The sequence below is a fragment of the Morus notabilis genome, unplaced genomic scaffold (genome assembly GCF_000414095.1).
Source record: "Morus notabilis unplaced genomic scaffold, ASM41409v2 Scaffold35, whole genome shotgun sequence".
In the NCBI taxonomy this organism is placed as follows: Eukaryota; Viridiplantae; Streptophyta; class Magnoliopsida; order Rosales; family Moraceae; genus Morus; species Morus notabilis.
The window spans coordinates 212,400-233,479 of NW_010361505.1; the positions used below are offsets into that span (position 1 = coordinate 212,400).

The 21,080-nt window shown below is 36.8% G+C and overlaps 2 non-coding genes across 2 annotated transcripts; both read right to left on the reverse strand.

Annotated features, from left to right (window-relative positions):
• Positions 1 to 8,049: 8,049 nt before the first annotated feature.
• LOC112091916 lies at positions 8,050 to 8,156 on the reverse strand. Its single transcript, XR_002902347.1, has one exon. It is a non-coding gene; the product is annotated as a small nucleolar RNA R71 (small nucleolar RNA).
• A 326-nt stretch (positions 8,157 to 8,482) lies between these two features.
• LOC112091917 lies at positions 8,483 to 8,589 on the reverse strand. The gene has a single exon (XR_002902348.1). It is a non-coding gene; the product is annotated as a small nucleolar RNA R71 (small nucleolar RNA).
• Between the last annotated feature and the right edge of the window lie 12,491 nt (positions 8,590 to 21,080).

The window sequence follows — 21,080 nt, forward strand, 5'->3', positions numbered from 1 at the left end:
GTCTTCCGGGCTTCTTTTGATTCAAAATCAAAATCCTAATCTACCCAAATCTTAAAATTATAATAATTCTTATCCCGAATAAAATTATAAATAATTTTAATTGAACGAATTTAATGCAATCCATGAAACCATATAATTAACGACCAAATTCATCATCCATACATTCATCAATATGAATAAATAAAACATCCATAAATACAAGTGTCTACTGATTAACGCCCAAAAGTAATGTTCACAAACGGTCAATTGTAGCACAGAAGGGCGGTCATATCCACAGAGAGGTAACAAAATAAACAAGAAAGATTAACAGAATAAGAACGTTAGAGAAAAATAAATAACAAATAAATTAATGAAAAAGAGGAGTTTTTGAGATTTTTGTTGCAAATAAAATAAAAAGGAAAAAATTTATATGAAGGAAATTCAGTAGTAAAAACGGTAAGGTGTCGAGAATCCCTAATGCTCCGTTTACCAATTCAAGTTTTGATTCACAAAATAAAATGATTGAATAAATTAAATCTCTGTGTTGACTCCAAAAATATTATCATTACAAGTTATCCAAAATCGACAATATATCAATTTGATAATATTGCAATAAAAGACAATTTGTAAATAAATTGAATAACAAAACAATGCGTGATAGAATTACATAAGAAAAGCGTGACTGGACTTTTATAAAAATTGGCACACAATATTTTAAAAAGTAAAAGAAAGATAGATGAGATTTAATTCATTCAGATATTGAACTTTATAGCACAAAGAATCAAAAGCCCGAATTGGGTCACTCAACAAAAGTTCATCTGTAACCTCACCAAGAGAACTCTAGCCTAGCTTGCAAAACATTCTCACAAGTTCTAGAGAGAAAATATGAGTATGACAGCAAGGCGACAAAAAAATGAATATTAAAAACTTACAAAAATCATAGGCTAACCCTCTTATTTATAGTGTTTAGAGGCTGGTCGTCAAATAAGGAAATAAATAATAAAAATAGAAAATTACAAAAGAAAAGGAAACAAAATAAAATTACACATAAATTAGGAGAAATCATATATATGATTTGGAGAAGAAATCCGGCCAATTTGCTCTGATTTTGAGGGAGAAATTCAGACTCAGCACTCAGTGGACACGTGTCAAAACGTGATTGGCAGTGAGGAGACCATGTGTCACGTGTCGCGCGCGGAGTGAGCGGCTGGTCTGGCGTGAGCAGGCGCGGGGTCCGTTGAAGCCAATTGTCACGCACAGAGAAGAAGAGCAGGTTGCACGCTGACACGAGGGACCCGCGCGGAGGAAAGTGGGGACGCGCATTGATGGCCGCGTGGAAGACACGCGTGCGTTGAGGAGTTCCTGTGCAAGTGACGCGCGATAGAAATGCCGCGGATAGGCTATCACAAACTGCGGCGCACACGTGGCTTGGCTCGGTGGCTCAAACGGCTAACGCTCTCTCTCTCTAATTAGTTTGTGTGGCTCGGTTGAAAGGCTTGGCTCAGGGTGGTTGAAAACATGGCTTTCATGGCTTATTTTTGTGTAGCTTTTTATGCTGCTTTTTATTTGCAAATAATTAAGCAACAACTAGACAAATTTCAATGAAAAAAATTCTGAATAAAAATAATGAAATTGTTTAATTAAAGCTTAAATATTTTAATATTATATAAATCAAAAGCAGTATTTAGGGTGCATTTTCATGCACTAATCACAACCCCCAATCAGCTTATTGCTAGTCCCTAGCAATCCAAGCGCAAGAGAAATCGTGTCACAAAGAAAATTTGAGTCTCAACTAGTTTAGTCACTTGAGTATTTCAAACAAAGTATCAGTAAAAAGTCAAAAGATACTGTCAAGATTATTTCAGTCATAACTCCAGAGTCTTAACACATGCAGCTTTCACTGACCATAACACATGCAGCTTTCAAAAATTCACCAAGTAGAAGTCTTAACTCCATTGATCTCAAGGGTGTCAGAAATATTTGAGTGCAAAGCTTTTCTCTCATAGAGTTGGAAATGGAACAATCAACGCTCAGTGTGAGGAAGGTAAAATTTAGGACAAACAGTCAAACGAACATTGACCAAAAGATAGGCTAATTAACTACTAGAACATTTCACCATTCTTACCATAAATCAGTTTTTGAAATTTCATTCAGGTCAAATAGAAATTTACAGAAACGAACAAAGAGCCAAAAAAATGCATAGGAAAATAAATTACTCTTTTTTCTTCTTTTTTTTTTCTTTTTTTTTCTTTTTTTTTCTTTTTTTTTCTTTTTTTTTCCTTTTTTTTCGCAAGAGACAACCTGCAATAATGAAGTGAATGTAAAAAGGTATTCTTTTGACAAAGAACTATGTAGCATCAAATGTGATATGGTTTTACAATCATAAGACAAACAACCTGCAATGACGTTGACATGATTTTATTTTGAACTTAAACTGGAGTTATGAAACATTATCTATGGAGATAGAATCATAAGATAAATGTGGTTAAAATTTTGAAATAAAATTTTGATATCCTATCCTAAGGGTGGCCGAATTTCTAAGCCTAATTTATGGGAGAAAATCGCCAACTTCAAGGATAAGAGGAGATCAAAATTTGAAATAAAATTTTGGATATCCTATCCTATATGGTGGCCGGTTTTTCCTTGGAATATTCGGCCACACTTAGAGGAAGGAGAGAGAAATTTTTTTCCAAAAATCCCACCTAGTGTGCTCTTTATAAATAGGATCCATAGGAGTCCTATTTGTTTTTTTAGACCATAGACTCTCAGGTGAGCGAATTTGTTATTATACCTCACAAATAATAAAAATTTTTATAGATCAGGGTGGTTGAAAGGAGAAGCAAGTTGCGTGAATACCGATTGAGAAACCGAGTGCCCACACACTCCACCATCCGGGAATTGGAGAATAGTAAATAAGGCTAGTTGGTTGAAGCTTTCTCAGTGACATCCTCCTACGTTTTTGGAACTCACTTTTCAAAGTATTTTAGATTGTTGAATAATTTATTGTATATGGCAACATGAGTTAGTATGATTTTTTAGAAAATTTTTAAAATTTTGCTGCGCATGTTTTCTATTTTTCCTACAAGTGTTATCAGAGCCAACTCATATTTATGCCATGTATATAAATTATACAATCCATTTTTCTCCTTATCATATGGATTTAATATTAGAGAGTGGCATTCTAGATTTCCTATTATTGTGTATAATGCATGATGTATGTGGATATTTTAATTTTATTATTATTATAAGCATGCTCAATTTTGCCGGTTATATTTCCTTAGAATTTAGAAAAGGTGTATCTAGGATTTGTTTTAATTCATGTAACCATGGGGACAGTTTATCATCACCGTAATTTTCCCATGGATTTTATTTATTTGAATATTTAGAATTTGTGTACACCGGAACGGTATAGGAATTCTATGTAATTAATCATGGAGGAGATAAAAGCACCGGCCAGCCAAGGAAACCAGCCCACGCCCCAGACCAGCAGCCTGCAGGCTCCCCACGCGCCCCGTGCGCTGTTCCGCTCGCCCTGCGCACCTTCCCTCCGCACCCAGGGCGCCCGCCAGAGCCAGCCCTATACACCCAGCCCGCGCTGTCCCGCGCTCCCAGTCCTCACCCCGCACGCCTAGCCCCGCGCCTAGTATGCCCTGTCCAGCGCACAGCCAACCCGTGCGCCAAATTTTTTTTTTAAAATTTTAAATTTTGGATAAATATATTTAATTATAATTAAATTTGAAAATTACATATATTTATACATGAGATTTAAAATCAGTTAAAATTTGAATTTAGAAATTAAATTTGTTTAAGAAATTTGGGGATTTTGGCAGACATACACATGATGATGAATATGCAAAGATGGAGGAAAATTCATTTATTTATTCTATGTTATGTAATGGATGGATGAATATGTCTGATGGATGATGCATATAACATGTCATCTAAGATAGATGAATGCCGCTCATATTATATTAATCATACATGTATTATAAAACTTTAGTTTTAAAAATATTGAGTGGTAACGCCTGCATTGTTGATCCATATGTGAAAGCATGGTAACGCCTTGCGTCAGTTCTGCCCTAACCACACCCCTCGGTAGGTGTTTACCGCGGCTGGTATACTAGATTGGATCTCCTATGTGGACAACGTATTTGGGCATGTTCTATTTGGGACCATACCTCGATGGCTTAAATAACGCATAAATCGGACTTCATAAACAATGGTTATACACTCAAAACTGATTTAATTATTAACTTCTCTAAAAGCTCTGCTAATTAAATTAGTGGCTAAATAAGCGGTTATTGATATATTTCTTAACTGTGGAGGATTTAAGGCAATATATATTAATTGGACGGGGTCCATATTTTTGGCTATTCGTTTCATGATCACCCCTCTGTGGCTTGGAATGATAGATGCCGAGAATTACCGTTACAATGCTACATTTTTTTAAAGTTTTTCATGTAGGAAAATATTTATATGTGTATTTGCTAAAAATATTTTATATTTGCTTGAGCTTTGTTGTGATATTCTTTATTTTACTTTTTAGTTCAAAATGTCACCGACACCTCTGGTTTCAATACTTACTGAAAACAAATTAAATGACGGTAATTATAAAGACTGGAAGAGAAACTTATTAATAGTCCTCAGCTGTGAGAGACACAAGTTCGTATTGGACGAACCTTGCCCACCTAGGCCACTTCCAAACACACCACTTAAGGAGTCCCTGTCATGTATACTCGTTGGAAAGAATCCAACGAGATAGCTCGATGCTACATACTTGCTAGCATGACGAGTGCTTTACAAAAGCAACATGAAACCTATCACGTTGCTAGGGAGATCATGGATAACTTGGAGGATATGTTCGGAGGCCACCAAAAATTGGCTCGACAATCCGCTATCACAAGTATCATGAACTCTAAGCCAAAGGCCGGTCAAAGATCATATGATTATGCTCATGGGATTCTTTGTTGAGGCTGCTGATAATGATGCTGACATGGATTATAACACTTAAATTGAGTAGTATTCAAAACTCTATCAAAGGATTTTGTGGAATTTAGAGCCGCATATATTCTTGCGACAAAAGAGTTAGGACTTACTGAGCTCATGAAGCAATTACAAGCTTATGAGCTGGTGATCAATGATGGGGTACTGATTAGTGCATGAAAATGCACCCTAAATACTACTTTTGATTTATAAAATATTAAAATATTTAAACTTTAATTAAACAATACCATTATTTTTATTTATAATATTTTTAATTGGAATTTGTCTAGTTTTTACTTAATTATTTGCAGATGAAAAGCAGTGTAAAAAGCTACATAGAAAGAAGCCATGAAAGCCATGTTTTCAACCACCCTGAGCCAAGCCTTTCAGCCGAGCCACACAAGCCAAAAAGAGAGGAGCCACGCCACTTGTCAGCTGAGCAAGAAAAGTGGGCCCCGCCATTCAGTTCGCGCCTGTCTTTCTCACCTTCTCGTGCCGCACGCGTCAGCAACACGCAAACATCCCAGGGCGCGCGTTCTTCCTCCACGCGATCTCCAGCGCGTCGAACTCCTCAGCAGTGTGGGCCCCGTGATTCAGTGCGGCTCCCCTTTTGCCCACTAAGTTCGTGCCAGCTGTCAACCGTGGTCCCGCGCCTGTTCACTGCTAGCACACTTCTTCCTCTCCGTGCATGACACGTGAAAATTGAATCCATTTCCTCCAACCAAGCTTTGACACGTGTCCTCAAGGTTTTTGTAAGTTTTTAATATTCACTTTTTTGTCATCTTGCTGCCACTCTCATATTTTCTCTCTAGAACTTGTGAGAATATTTTGCAAGCTAGGTTAGAGTTCTCTTGGTGAGGTTAGAGATGAACTTTTGTTGAGTGACCTAATTCGGGTTTTTGATTCCTTGTGCTGTAAAGTTCAATATTTGAATGAATTAATTCTCATCTATCTTTCATTTATTTTTCAAAATATTGTGTGTCAATTTTTATATAAGTTCAGTCACACTTTTCTTATGTAATTTTGTCACGCATTGTTTTGTTATTCAAATTATTTTACAAATTGTCTTTTACTAGAATATTGTCAAATTGATATAGTGTCGATTTTAGATAACTTGTAATGATAATATTTTCAGAGTCAACATAGAGATTTTATTTATTCAATCATTTTATTTTGTGAATCAAAACTTGAATTGGTGAACGAAACATTAAGGATTCTCGACACCTTACCGTTTTTACTTCTGAATTTTGTACATACAAATTTTCTTATTTTATCTGCAACAAAGTCTCAAAAACTCTTCTTTTTCATTAATTTACTTGTTATTTATTTTTCTCTAACGCACTTATTCTGCTAATCTTTCTTGTTATTTGTTATTTTTCTGTGGATACGACCGCCCTTCTGTGCTACAATTAACCGCTTGTAAACATCACTTTTGAGCGTTAATCAAATTTTAGCGCCGTTACCGGGGAAGTGCTACTAGCAAGATTGATAAGTAGATTTTTGAGTCAAAAAGGTAAGTATACATTTATTATTATTATTATTATTTTCTTATGCTCTTTCTTATCATTTATTTAAAAAAAAAAAGTTGCTGAAGTTTTGTTGATTTGACTTGATATGTATTATTATTATATTATATACATATATATATATATATATATATTTAGTTTGTGTTTAGCTGTACGTGTCTTTAGTTTCTCAAAAAAAAAAAAAAAACTTGTGTTTGCTGTATTTCTTTCTTTCTTACCTTTCTCACGTTCTTCTTGCTTTTCTCTTTCTGTCGGGAGCTGTTTATTGTTTTCTCAATTAAAAAAAGTCATTTTTTAGTATTTGTTTTTAGCTGTGTTTTTCGTAGTTTGTTTCTGTGTTCACCTTTCTAGCATTTGTTACATTTTTCATTTTTTTTTTATTTCCGTAGTGTTGTTGCTAAAAAAAAATCTCACACTTTTAGGATTTGTTTTTATTGCTAATTTTATTTTCCCTTTCTAGTTTTAGAATTAATTGTGATTTGATTTTTATAATCTTTTACTTTTTATAAGTTAAGATTTTATTTTATTTCCCTATTTGTATAATTTAATTGTTAATTATTATATTGTTGGCTAATTTAATTTTTCCTTTTATAGTTTTCATTAGTTCATAGGATTGTAATTAAGATTGTAATTAATTGACTATTCTTAATTTAGGAATTTCATAATTTGGTAGATTTAGGTTTTTGACTTTAGGAATAGTTTCCATTAATTAGATTTTATTTCATAATTTATTCAATAAAATTTAATAATTGATTTTGAGAATAATTGTGTGGTTACGTGAAAAGTACAATCTGAGGGAGTTCTGTCTAGGAAAGTTGGTACTTAAGTGGGCCTCACCCCACCAATCTTTCATGGGATTGTTGCTCTGTCTAGGAGACTATTCATTGAGCCAAGAGCTATAGTCTTTCCTAGGAGCACTCTCAGTGGTTACAATTTACGTTACTATATAATTATTCTCTTTTGTTCTAATTAAAAATTGAAAAAAAAAACAAAAAATAAAAAAATAATAAATAATAATAAAAAAGGCCGCATAGGATGAATGGATCAGTATAGAGATAAACTAGGGAGATTTGCTCAACGTCCAGACTTAGAAACCCCTAGTGAAATTTTATCCGACTCGTCTTCTACGCCTCTGTCTTCACACTCGTCGTTGGAATTCGTACTTTAAAATCTATTTGCAATGGCACAACACGAGGAAGTTCAGCAGAGGACGTTGCAAGATTACCTGCACCCAATGCGCACAGCCACCCCATCTTGCATCATGTTCCCACCGAATGCACCGCCTATAGATTTCAAGCCGGACATGATTGCACTTCTCCCAACCTTTCACGGGTTAGAGAACGAAAACCCATATGTACACATCCGGGAGTTTGAAGAGGTGGTGGCCACCTTTCATAGCCGTGCTGAGGCCGTAAACACCGTCAGATTGAAGTTTTTCCCTTTCTCTCTGAAGCACAAGGCCAAAAGTTGGCTGTATTCTCTTAGGCCTAGGTCTATTGGTACGTGGGAAGAAATGATGATGACATTCTTCAACAAGTATTTCCCACACCATAAGACCAACAATTTGAAACGATAGATCTTAAATTTCGCTCAGAAGGAAAATGAAACTCTCTATCAAGCTTGGGAGCTTTTTAAAGATCTCTTAAATCTGTGTTCCCACCATAGATATGAAAGTTGGCGCCTCGTAAGCTATTTTTACGATGGACTCACAATCCGAGTGCGCCAATTTGTTGAGATGGTGTGCAATGGGGATTTTCTCCAAAAAGATCTAGAACGAAAACCCATATGTACACATCCGGGAGTTTGAAGAGGTGGTGGCCACCTTTCATAGCCGTGCTGAGGCCGTAAACACCGTCAGATTGAAGTTTTTCCCTTTCTCTCTGAAGCACAAGGCCAAAAGTTGGCTGTATTCTCTTAGGCCTAGGTCTATTGGTACGTGGGAAGAAATGATGATGACATTCTTCAACAAGTATTTCCCACACCATAAGACCAACAATTTGAAACGATAGATCTTAAATTTCGCTCAGAAGGAAAATGAAACTCTCTATCAAGCTTGGGAGCTTTTTAAAGATCTCTTAAATCTGTGTTCCCACCATAGATATGAAAGTTGGCGCCTCGTAAGCTATTTTTACGATGGACTCACAATCCGAGTGCGCCAATTTGTTGAGATGGTGTGCAATGGGGATTTTCTCCAAAAAGATCTTGACGGAGCTATCGAGTACCTGAATGAGTTAGTTGAGAAAGCTCATACTTGGACTGGACCGAGTGCTACTGAGAGTATCAGTAGGTCCTGACCAGTTGGAGTTTATTAATTAAGGGAAGAGGACAGCCTCAAGGCTCAACTTGAAGTTTTGACGAAGCAAATCGAGGCCCTCAAAAGTAAAGATAGTAAAGGAATCCACATGGTGGCGAGGATAGAGCCACATGAGCCATGTTTCGTTTGTGGTGGAGAGGGCCATCTAGCTCAGGATTGTCACACTTTAACTGAAATGAGAGGGGTATACGAGGAGCAGTGGAACACTTTAGGTGTATACAGAAAACCATATACACCTTTCTCGGAGACTTACAATCCTGGTTGGAAAAACCACCCAAACTTCAGTTGGCGAGATTCGAACCAACATGCACAATCATCTGGAGGGCAATGGAGGTCAGAGCAACATTCTCAACCACCAAGGACATATTTTGTGACTTAGAATAACATGCAGCCAGAAGGGAATTCTCTAGAGGATACCCTAAAAGCTTTTATGGATGCACAAAATAAGACAAATCAAAGGGTTGATTCAATGCTCACGCAGCTGGTGGAAGAGAACAAGGAAATAAAAAGTAAGATCACAAAGCTGACAGAAGATTTAACCGTTCCAGAGCGTGGTAAATTCCATCAAAAGCCTAGTCTAATTTGAGAGGATAACACATGGCTCAAACTTCCAACTCTGAAGGTCAAAATATCAATGAAGTTAACGCCATCTCTACTCAAAGTTGTAAGAATTTAGACACCCCATCGACAAGTACAACCACTTCGAGTAATGCAGAATCAACGCAGGAGAAAGAAGAGCCAACCAAAATTCCGGTAAAGGTGCCTTTCCCCCAAGCTCTCTGACCTGCTGGGAAAGTGCTAGAAAATTGAAGTGACATCCTGGAGCACTTGACACAATTGAAGATTAATCTTCCCTTGCTACATGTGATCAAGCAAGTGCCGGCCTACGCCAAGGTCATCAAGGATTTGTGCACCATAAAGAGAAAACACCATGTCAAGAAAACTGCATTCTTGCTGGAACAAGTGAGTGCAGTGATTGAGCAGAAGACACTGCTGAAGTATAAAGATCTTGGTTACCCCACCATTTCTTGCACCATTGGGACACGCGAATTTGGGCAAGCATTGCTTGAACTTGGAGCAAGTGTGAACCTCATGCCTTATTCAGTTTACTCGTAACTTGGTCTTGGAGAGATTAAGCAGACACCTGTAATACTGCAATTGGCCGATCGATCCATCAAGAAACCATGTGGAATAGTTGAAGATGTATTATTGCAAGTTGATAAGTTCTACTATCCCGTGGATTTCGTTGTTTTGGACACTCAGTCAATGGTTGATGTAGAGTCAAAAATCCCAATCATCTTTGGAAGACCATTCCTTGCGACAGCAAATGCCCTAATTAATTGTAGAAATGGTCTAATGAAGATCTATTTTGGGAACATGACTCTTAAGGTAAATTTTTTCAACATTGTAAAACAACCATAAGATGATGACGAGTGTCACCAACATTCATGATCAACACACTTGTCAAGGAGGAGGTTCAGCTGTAAAGCAATTCTGAAGATCTTAAAAACCTCCTCCAAAATTCTGATTATGAAAATTTCGGTTATGCTGAGTTGGTTCACTTGTCTATAATTTTCAACAACTCACAGGACAGAGGAATTAAGTTTAAGCAACTGTGTTTTGAGCAACTTCCGTAAGGGAGAGAGAAACCAAAGCCTTCCATCGAGGAAACCCCTACAGTCAAACTTGCTCAACTACCTGAAAGATTGAAGCATGCATTTTTGGGAGTTGGCGATACCTTTCTTGTTATCATTTCTTCCAAACTCGATGTGTTGCAAGAGCAGTGGTTAATCAACATACTGCAAAAGCATAGATTTTCATTAGGTTGGATGATTACTGACATTAAAGGAATCAATCCTTTGATTTGCTTCCATCATATTCATTTAGAAGAAGGAGCTAACCCCCTAAGAGATCCTCAAAGAAGATTGAATCCAACAATGAAGGAAGTGGTGAAGAATGAGGTTCGCAAGCTATTAGATGCGGGCATCATTTATCTTATTGCTGATAGCAAGTGGGTTAGTCTAACCCAGGTTGTGCCAAAGAAATCGGGGGTCACTGTGGTGGAAAACGAGAAAGGGGCTCTAGTTCCCACAAAGGTCGTGACTGGTTGGTGCATGTGTATTGACTATCATAAGCTTAACACCGCCACTCATAAAGACCATTTCCCACTTCCATTCATCGATCAAATCTTAGAACGTGTGGCAGGTCATCCTTTCTATTGCTTTCTCGATGGCTATTTGGGTTACTATCAGAAAAAGATAGCATTAGAAGACCGGGATAAGACCACATTCACATGTCCTTTTGGTACCTATGCCTTCCGGTGAATGCCATTCGGACTATGTAAGATACCTGCCACATTTCAGAGGTGTATGATGAGCATTTTCAGTGACACGATCAAGAAATGCACGGAAGTATTCATGGATGACTTGACAGTCTTCAGAGATTCATTCGACACGTGCCTTCTTAACTTGGAAGCTGTTTTGCAAAGATGTGAAGAGAAAGGTCTCGTGCTCAATTGGGAGAAGTGTCATTTCATGGTGTCATCCGGTATAATTCTTGGGCACATTGTTTCTGAAAGAGGAATCGAGGTAAACCGCTCCAAGGTTGAACTCATTTCCAACCTGTCCACCCCCAAATCCGTTAAAGATGTTTGATCTTTTCTGGGGCACGCTGGATTCTACAGGAGGTTCATTCAGAACTTTTCATCTATAGCGAGACCGCTAAGCTACCTCCTAACCAAAGATGTTGTGTTCAACTAGACACAAGAGTGTGAGGATGCATTCTAAACACTCATCGTTAAACTGACTTTCACCCCTATTATGTAGTCACTAGATTAGAGTTTACCTTTCGAGATCATGTGTGACACAAGTAACTATGCTTTGGGGGCCATTCTTGGTCAACGGAGGGAGGGGAAGCCATTCGTTGTCTACTATGCAAGTTGTACTTTGAATAGTGCTCATTTGAACTACTCAACTATTGAGAAAGAATTGCTTGTAGTACTATTTGCTCTCGACAAGTTCTGTGCATATATGATTGGTTCACCTATCACCATCTTCATAGATCATGCTGCCCTTAAGTACCTTCTCTCCAAGAAGGATGCCAAGGCACGTTTAATTAGGTGGATCCTTCTTCTGTAGGAATTTGACTTGACAATCAAGGACAAGAAGGGAGTCAAAAATGTGGTGGCGGACCACTTATCTCGTCTTGAGTTTAATGTGCCGAAGGTCCTACTATTGGAGATAACTTCCCCGATAAACATCTCTTCATTGTCACTAAGATGCCATGGTATGCTCACATTGTTAACTACTTGGTGATGGGCAAGATTCCATCTACCTGGGGTGCACAAGACAAGAGGAAGTTTTTGGTAGAGGTTCATAATTTTTTTTGGGATGACCCTTATCTTTTTAAGTATTGCCCTGACTAGATCATGAGACGATGCATCCTGGATGATGAAGTGTCTAGTGTCCTGAACTTTTGCCATAATGATGCATGTGGCGGTCATTTTTCTTTGAAGACCGCCGCAAAGATTTTACAGTGTAGTCTCTATTGTCCCACTTTGTTTAAGGACACCAATGATTTCTGTTGTTCCTGTGAGAGGTGCTAAAAGTTAGGTGCTTTGTCCCGTCACCATATGATGCCCATGAACTCGATTCTCGTGATAGAAAGATTCGACTGTTGGGGGACAGACTTTATGGGACCATTTCCACCTTCTTATGGATTCCCCTACATACTCCTCGCTGTGGATTACGTGTCTAAGTGGGTAGAAGTCGTGGCGTGCCAGAACAACAATAACACCACTGTTGTAAAGTTCTTAAAGGAAAATATGTTATCTCGATTTGGAACGCCGCATGTCATTATCAGTGATTAAGGCACTCATTTTTGCAACTGTTCTTTGAAGGCTCTGATGCGCAAGTACGGTGTGGTTCATAAAGTTTCAACTGCCTATCATCCACAGACAAATGGTCAAGCTAAGTTGGCCAACAAGGAGATTAAGTAAATTCTGGAGAAGACCGTTAATCCCGATCGCAAGGATTGGTCTATGTGCCTTCCAGACACACTTTGGGCATACCGCACTGCTTATAAAACCCAACTTGGGATGTCTCCCTACCAGCTTGTCTTTGGAAAAGCTTGTCATCTACCTGTAGAACTCAAACATAAGGCTTATTGGGCTAACAAAGCCCTCAACATTGATCTCAGCACTGCAGGTATCAATCAGAAACTCTAACTTTTTGAAATCGAGGAGTTAAGGAATGATGCTTATGACAATTCCAGGATCTACAAGGCAAAAATGAAAACGGCTCATGAAAAGTTGATCTTGAGGAAGAACTTAGATCCGAATCAACGGGTTCATCTTTATGATTCCCGTTTGCATCTCCACCCCGGTAAGTTGAGGTCGCGGTAGACTGGCCCGTTCGTAGTGAAACGTATTTTTCCCAATGGTACTGTCGAGGTTGAAGACCCGACCGATGGGAGAATCTTCAAAGTAAATAGCTAGTGTTCGCAGAATTACTTAAAGTGGGTGAACCAAGCTGAAGAGATCATTCTCGACGACCCCGTTTATCAGCCCTGAGTAGTTTGCTCACATCTCCTGTACCATATTTTCATTTTCTATTTTCTTTGTTTCTTTTTACATTTTTTTTATCCGTGCTTTTGGAGAATCATATCAGGAAGCTCAGGCTGTGCTCACATGTGGAATGCTCATCATCCATGTGTCTTTTTTCTCTATATTTTCATAATTTTTTACACTGAGGACACTGTCTGATTTTGGCTGGGCGTGGTGAGCATATTCATGCGTAAGAGTGATTTTTGTCATGTTGATATTTAGGTTAAAATTTTTATGAAGATATCTGAGTATGATTTCAAAATGTTTGGTTTGAGTCAATTTTCACTGTCTTGGTTACTAAGAAATGACTTCCAGAGTTTCTTTTTGCACGTGCTTAATCTTGTGGTAAGATGGATGTTAATGCATATTAGCTGAGAAAATTTCCAAGTTTAAGTGCTTGATTTTTGGTGAGTTAAGAGAGTATAGAAAATGACTTTTGAACCTTCATTTATCTTTTGAGCTGGTAAAATCACTGTTAGAACATCATTACATAGTTAGTGGTATGCTTGGTGCCTATGCTTGAGGGATGGGTTTTCGGTTAGATAGGAATGATCTTATGTAATAAAGCCTCAGTTCTTATATTTCATTAAAAAAAAAAAACTGAGCAAGAGCAACATTTCACATATCATGTAGTTTGGTTGTAATCACATTTGATGTATATAGCTGATTGTTAAAAGAATACCTTTCTACATTCACTTCATTATTGCAGGTTGTCTCTTGCCAGAAAAAAAGAAAAAAAAAGAAAAAAAAAGAAGAGTAATTTGTTTTCCTATGCATTTTTTTTAGCTCTTTGTTCGTTTCTGTAAATTTCTATTTGACCTGAATGAAATCCTAAAAGATGGTTTGTGGTAAGAATGGTGGAATATTCTAGTAGTTGATTAACCTATCTTTTGGTCAATGTTCATTTGACTATTTGTCCTAAATTTTAGCTTCCTCACACTGAGCGTTGATTCTTCCATTTCTAACTCCATGAGAGAAAACCTTTGCACTCAAATATTTCTGACACCCGTGAGATCAATGGAGTTGAGAGTTCTACTTGGCAAATTTTTCAAAGCTGTATGTGTTATGGTCAGTGGTAAGAAGGTTATGGTTTGGAGCACACACACATAACTCTGGAGTTATGACTGAAATAATCTTGATAGTATCTTTTGACTTCTTACTGATAGTTTGTTTGAAATACTCAAGTGACTAAGCTAGTTGAGACTCAGATTTTCTTTGTGACATGATTTCTCTTACGTTTGGATTGCTAGAGACTAGCAATAAGCTGGTTGGGGGTTATGATTAGTGCATGAAAATGCACCGTAAATACTGCTTTTGATTTATAAAATATTAAAATATTTAAGCTATAATTAAACAACTTCATTCTTTTTATTCATAATATTTTTAATTGGAATTTGTCTAGTTTTTGCTTAATTATTTACAGATGAAAAGTAGTGTAAAAAGCTACACAGAAAGAAGCCATGAAAGCCATGTTTTCAACCACCCTGAGCCAAGCCTTTCAGCCGAGCCACATAAGCCAAAAAGAGAGAGGAGCCATGCCATTTGTCAGCCAAGCCAGAAAAGTGCGCCCCGCCATTCAGTCCGCGCCTATCTTTCTCACCTTCTCATGCCTCGCGCGTCAACAACATGCAAACATCTCAGTACGCGCATCCTTCCTCCGTGCGATCTCTAGCGCGTCGAACTCCTCAGTAGTGTGGGCCCCATGATTCAGTGCGGCTCCCCTCTTATCCATTAACTTCACGCCAGTTGTCCACCGTGGTCCCGCTCCTATTCACCGTCAGCACACTTCTTACTCTCCGCATGCGACACGTGAAAATTGAATCCATTTCCTCCCACCAAGCTTTGACACGTGTCCTCAAGGGTGCTAAATTTGGATTTGTTCTCCGCGAGTTGCCAGATTTCTTCCCCAAATCATATACATGATTTCTCCTAATTTATGTGTAATTTTATTTTATTTCCTTTTCTTTTGAATTTTCTATTTTTATTATTTGTTTCCTTATTTGAGAGGCAACCTGTGAACACTATAAAAAAGAGGGTTAGCCTAAGGTTTTTGTAAGCTTTTAATATTCAATTTTCTGTCGTCCTACTGTCAATCTCATATTTTCTCTCTAGAACTTGTGAGAATATTTTGCAAGCTAGGCTAGAGTTCTCTTGGTGAGGTTAGAGATGAACTTTTGTTGAGTGACCTAATTCGGGCTTTTGATTCCTTGTGCTGTAAAGTTCAATATTTGAATGAATTAATTCTCATATATCTTTCATTTATTTTTCAAAGTATTGTGTGTCAATTTTTATATAAGTTTAGTCACGCTTTTCTTATGTAATTCTGTCACGCATTATTTTGTTATTAACATTATTTTACAAATAGTCTTTTACTGCAATATTGTCAAATTGATATATTATCGATTTTAGATAACTTGTAATGATAATATTTTCAGAGTCAACATAGAGATTTAATTTATTCAATCATTTTATTTTGTGAATCAAAACTTGAATTGGTGAACGAAATATTAAGAATTCTTGACACGTAACTGTTTTTACTACTAAATTTTCTACATACAAATTTTCTCCTTTTTATTTTACTTGCAACAAAGTCTCAACAACTCTTGTTTTTCATTAATTTACTTGTTATTTATTTTTCTCTAACGCACTTATTTTGTTAATCTTTCTTGTTATTTTGTTATCTCTTTGTGGATACGACCACCCTTCTATGCTACAATTGACCGCTTGTGAACATCACTTTTGGGTGTTAATCAAGTACCAATCCAAACAAAGGGAGAGGGCAACCATGTTGTGGCTAGATCTTCTCAACCCTCGAGGAACAAGAAGAAAAGGCAAAAGCAAAAGAAACAAGCGGCTTCTAGTTCTCCTATTCCTCCTGTCAAGGATGGGAAGAAAAAGAAGAAGAATAAGAAGCCTAAGGACCCTAAAAAGTCCAAATGCTTCCACTGTGGGGAGATGGGTCACTTCAAGAAGACATGTAAGGAATTCCTAGCCACGAAGGGCAAGGAAGGTAAGGAACTTCTTTACTTGGAAGCTTGTTTGGTGGAAGAATCAAAAGACACTTGGGTCGTTGATTCGGGAGCCATTAATCATTTTTATGTTTCTCTGCAGGGGTTCAAGGAAATGAGAAGTCTACATGATAGTAGTCTCTCGTTGCAGAATGGGGATTGCAGCTTTGTGGTAGCTGAAGCAGTGGCATATGTGCACCTTTATTTTGATGAATTTAGATTTATTTTATTAAAAGACTGTTTTTATGTTCCTAAGTTTAAGAGGAACCTTATTTCGGTAGCTCGTTTAAGTAAGGATTCTTATTCAGTTTCATTTAATAAAATAGTTGTTATTCACAAAAATAAGTCTTTGATCTGTTCTGGGAGGATGGATGGTAATCTTTATTTTATCAAACCTAAGGAGCACTCACTGCTAGACACCGAATTATTTAATAACTCTAAAAGGTTAAAAATTTCTCACTCTAACAAGGCGTATCTTTAGCATTTAAGACTTGGTCACATTAATCAAGAAAGGATTTAAAGATTGGTGAAAGACAACCTTTTAGACATTCTAGAGGAGGTACGTCTTGCTCAATGTGTGTCTTGCCTTGAAGGTAAGATGACTAAGAAGTCTTTTAGAGCTAAAGGTACAAGGGCTAAGGATCTCTTAGAAATTGTTCACACCAACGCATATGGCCCCATGAATGTTGAGGCATGAGGAGGGTATGAGTATTATGTCTCTTTCATAGACGATTACTCGAGGTTTGGATATGTGTGCCTCATGCGCTATAAGAACGGATCTTTTGATAAGTTCAAAGATTATCGTGTGGAGGTGGATTAGCAATTGGGTAAATCCATAAAAACACTCCGATCTGATCGAGGTGGTGAATACCTCTTTGACGAATTTCTAGGACATCTTGTAGAGAATGAGATTTTGTCCCAATTGACTGCGCCTAACACTCCACAACAAAATAGTGTAGCCGAAAGGAGAAATAGAACCCTATTGGACATGGTACGATCCATGATGAGTTATTCAACACTACCATTATCATTTTGAGGATATGCACTACAAACGGCTTGCTATATTCTAAACCAAGTTCCAACCAAATCAACTCCGGGTACTCCATACGAATTGTGGTGTGGCAAGAAGCCTTCCCTTGGACATATGAGAATATGTGGCTGCTCGGCGTATGTATTAGATAAGGATGCAAAGAAGTTGGAACCATGTTTAGAATTATGCATGTTTATAGGATATCCTAAGGCGACTAAGGGAGGTCTATTCTATAACCTGAAGGATCAAAAAGTCATTGTTTCACTAGAACTTGGACTTGGGTCCAAGACTGAAGAATTGCTCGAATGACTTTCCTTTAAGCCTCGAAGCAAAATGGTGCTCGAGGAGTTATTGGATGAAAGAATTGCTCCACCTATTTTAGTCTTGGACCCAAGTCCAAGTTATAGTGAAACACACGCAAACAATCAACAGTTTAGGGAGCTTTGACGTAGTAGGAGAGTTTCTAGGAAGCTAGCTTTCTTCATGTATGATGCTGAGGCATACTAGGCTAAAGGTCAAGAGCATACCCTGTTACCTACGATGAGCCTATAAATGATGTTGATGCCAAGCTTTGGAAATAGGCCATGAACAATGAGATGGATTCTACAAAATCTAACTCCGTATGGGAACTTGTGGACCTACTTGATGGGATTAAGCTCATTGAATGTAAGTAGGTCTATAAGAGAAAGAGGAATGCTGAAGGGGAAGTGAAAACTTTCAAGGCTAGACTTGTAGCAAAGGGATACACGTAAAAGGCTAAAATCGATTATGAAACCTTTTCACCTGTTGCGATGCTAAAGTCTATTCACATTCTTTTATCCATTGTTGCGGCTCTCGATTATGAGATTTGGCAAATGGACGTTAAGATGACATTCTTAAATGGCCATCTTAATGAAAGCCTCTACATGATGTAACCCGACGGGTTCGTGGCAAAAGGCAAAGAAAGCAAGGTTTGCAAATTGTTTAATCCACTTATGGACTAAAACAAGAATCCCGCTCATGGAACCGAAGATTTGACCGGGCAATCAAGACTTTTAGTTTTGAGTAGAATGCTCATAGACCTTGTGTTTATAAACGTATAAAGGATGACAAGGTAGTCTTTATGGTTCTCTATGTCGATGATATAGTACTCATTGGGAATGATGTAGGGAACCTATCATCGGTCAAACTAAGGTTATCCCAGCAGTTTGATGTGAAGGACTTAGGAGAAGCTAATTATGTTCTAGCGTGATCAAAAGGATTAACAGACTTTAACCTAGGTTGATCATGGATTTCATGAGGGTATTGTATATATGACAAGGTCATTGGATAAAAATAATCTACTGGCTTACATAATTTTATATATAATTGGGAGTGGAGTTTCAGGTTTATAGTGCCATGCCTCTGAAACTAATAATTATGTAACTGTGTTATTTTGTATAGAATAATGATTACATGAATTATTAGAGTCCATATTATATTTGTCCAATCGGTCCCTTTACTAGCTTTGCGTAATTCATTTATGGATGGTAATCTATTGGGGTATTCATTATGGCTTTAATCCTTGTACTTAGCCAAAGAGAAAAAATCCAGAACACCCCTTTATAAGTGTAGGTGTTTTTCTATGCTAAGGGTAGAATGAAAGTTTTGTTTGATTTAATTGGATAAATATTTATTTGGAAGATAAGATTTGAAATTTAAATTGATTGTATTTATTTTGACATAAATATGAGATCAATTTGAATTCCAAAACATATGGATAAGTTAATCATTTGAATTCTTAATTTAAGTATCTAAATAATCTTATCCAAATAAATGTTTTAAATTAAATATGAAGATTATCCTAATATGATTTGAATTGAAACAATATCTAATCCTATTTTAGGATAAGGTGGTGCCAACCATAGGAAAGGAAGGAAAAACATTTTTCCTAATTTGATTTTATTTTGGATAATTACTACATAATTGTTTAATTCAAATAAAGTTGACATGATTTAATTTTGAACTTAAGCTGGAGTTATGGAACATTATGCTATGGAGATAAAATTATAAGATAAATGTGGTTAAAATTTTGAAACAAAATTTTGGTATCACCAACTTCAAGGATAAGAGGAGATCAAAATTTGAAACAAAATTTTGGATATCCTATCCTATATGGTGGCCGGTTTGTCACAAGGAAAAAGCCTAGAACAGTCGGCCACACTTAGAGGAAGGAGAGAGAAAATTTTTTTTCCAAAAATCCCACCTAGTGTGTGCTCATTATAAATAGGAAGGACTCCTATTTTTTTCTTTAGACCATAGACTCTTAGGTAAGCGTATTTGTTATTATACCTCTCACTAATAATAACAAATTCTAGAGATCTAGGTGGTTGAAAAGAGAAGCAAGCCGCGTGAATACCGATTGAGAAACCAAGTGCCACACACTCCACCGTCCGGGAATTGGAGAATAGAAAAGAAGGCTAGTAGGTTGAAACTTTCTCAGTGACATCCTCCTACATTTTAGGAACTCTCTTTTCAAGGTATTTTTGAATGTTGAAAATTGTATATGGCAACATGAGTAAGTATGATTTTTTAGAAAATTTTTAAAATTCCGCTGCACATGTTTTCTATTTTTCCTATAAAACATTCAATCACAAACCATGCCTATGGTTTTGAGATCAACCTTAACTAAAATTAAATCTATCCTAACATAATTGAAAAGAAAAGCAAAAACTAATGAAAAGAAAGAAGGAAGGAAAAAAAGAACTAGAATAATCTTTAAGAATCTCTACGCAGACGATTCTCTCCAGAGCCACCACTTGAATCTTCAGTTTTTCTTATTCTTCTTCGTCTTCATGTCCAAAGACGGTTGGAAAAGCTGACCAATAAAAAGGAGGTCAAAAAGACCTAGGAATTATCTATTTATAGGCCTCTAAGTGATGGTTTAATTAGGACTTTTCAAGTCCCAAAAACCTTTTTGTTGATGACCAAGTCACGATGCTGTTGGGATAGGTGTCCTTAAGCATGAGATGTAATGAGGATATTTTATTATTTGATTAACAAAATATTTTATTCATTATTTATGTGCATGTATTATCAAATACTTTATGAATATCATAGAAAATTTCCCGATTATTTATGTAACCTTAAATATTGTATATAAGTGTTATATATAAAAGGATAATATTTAAGCATAATAATCAGAACGATGTTTGTAATGAATTTAATTAAAGATTCAGAATCTTTAATTAAAACATTACTATACATGTCATTCCATTAGGAATCAAATGGTGTTATCCGCATCATTAATATAGAGAGATATTGAATGAGTATATTATGCATGATGAGATTATGTAGAACTGGGACATAGATACAATTTGATTTTCTAATAATTTTTGTTAAGCATAGAAAATCAATTTGAGTCTTCCGATCATCATATATAGAATGATCTTAATCCTGAGTTGTTAGTAGACTCCTATTTGTGGATTCATGTTCTTTGACTTACTTGGTATGGATTTCAAGATCCTAAATCATATTCCTTGTATGTTGGGAACATGGTGAAATAGGTAGCTGGGAATGTTAATATACAAGATGGAATCCATTCCTTCTTCTTTGAAGAAGTAGATAAATAATTCCCTTGAGGGTTGATTCGGTACTTGAATAAGTAACGAGCTCGTAT